The following is a 1374-nucleotide window of genomic DNA, read 5'->3' on the forward strand; positions in this document are numbered from 1 at the left end:
ATATGAACACTCCATCTGTTTGTTGAAAAGGCTCATCTTTCCCTGTGCTCTTTGGTGCCTATAAATCCCAGCCCAAGTATCCATCTCGATGTCAGTTTCTAGTCCTTTCTTCAGTCTGTCTCTTCTTGCACAAATACTGTCTTCTCCTAATCACTGTACTTTTACAGAAAGTCTTGATATTTGGTAAAGCAATATTCCTCTTTTTTAGGAAGCTATTCTTGGCCCTTTTGTTTTCACACACACTTTAGAATCAACTTGTCACATTCTACCAAAAAAACAAAAACTGAAAAAACCCATAAGGATTTTAATTTGATTGCATTGAATCTATAGATCAATACATTCTTCAACATTAAGTCTTTTTGTCCTTTTTTTTTTTTTTAAGGGGCACATGTTAAGAAGAGAAGATACAGGATGGGGGAACCTAATGTAATTTTTTTCAAGCTTTATTGAGATATAGTTGACATATAACACTGTGTAAGTTTAAAGTATACAATGTGATGCTTTAATACATTTATAAATTGCAACATGATTACCACCATAGCAATAGCTAACAACTCCATCCTGTCACATAATTACCACTTCTTTTCCGTGGTGAGGACATTTAAGATCTACTCTCTTAGCAACTTTCAAGTATATAATACAGTATTATTACCTATAATCACCATGCTGTACATTACATCCCTGGAACTTGTTAATCTTCTAACTGGAAGTTTGTACCCTGGAAGTTTGTCTTCCAATCCTTGAACATGGTATATGTGTGTGTGTGTGTGTGTGTGTGTGTGTACTCATGTGTATACTCACACGCATACATTTATTCAGTTAATTAAAATTTTTTCCTTGTAATGCTTTTTGCATATCTCTTGTTAGATTTATTCCTACATAATTGCTATATTTTTTAATGCTATTCAAGGGGCTTATTACAGTCCAGATTCGTTGGCTCAACCTCTGACTGAGTAGTTCTGGGTGGGCCCAGTGATTTTGATGTGCGGTCAGTCTGGGGAACATGGGCATCTCTGGGGCTCCCCTTATGATCTCTTTTCAAGCCTATTCAGCCCCTCCCCCTCTCAACTGGCCGAGACCCATAAGCCTGTGAACACGCTGTCTCAGAGTAAACCCCCTAATCCCCTCCAGGTCCTGCCATCACATTTTTATCCCACTCACAGCCACACTTTCAGAAGGGGTTGTCTACACCTGTGATTTCAATTTTTTATGCTTGCATACTCCTTTAAATAAATCTGAGAAACCATGTAGCAATCCCCCCTCCTTGAGTAGAGTTGCTTCAGTAGCCTGCAGGCATCAGAAGCCACCTTGCAGAGAGTGGGGGAGTGTAAGGGGGCCAAGAGAAGAGCTCCCCCTGGTAGACCAGAAGGACGC

The sequence above is a fragment of the Camelus ferus genome, chromosome 20 (assembly GCF_009834535.1).
Source record: "Camelus ferus isolate YT-003-E chromosome 20, BCGSAC_Cfer_1.0, whole genome shotgun sequence".
Classification (NCBI taxonomy): Eukaryota; Metazoa; Chordata; class Mammalia; order Artiodactyla; family Camelidae; genus Camelus; species Camelus ferus.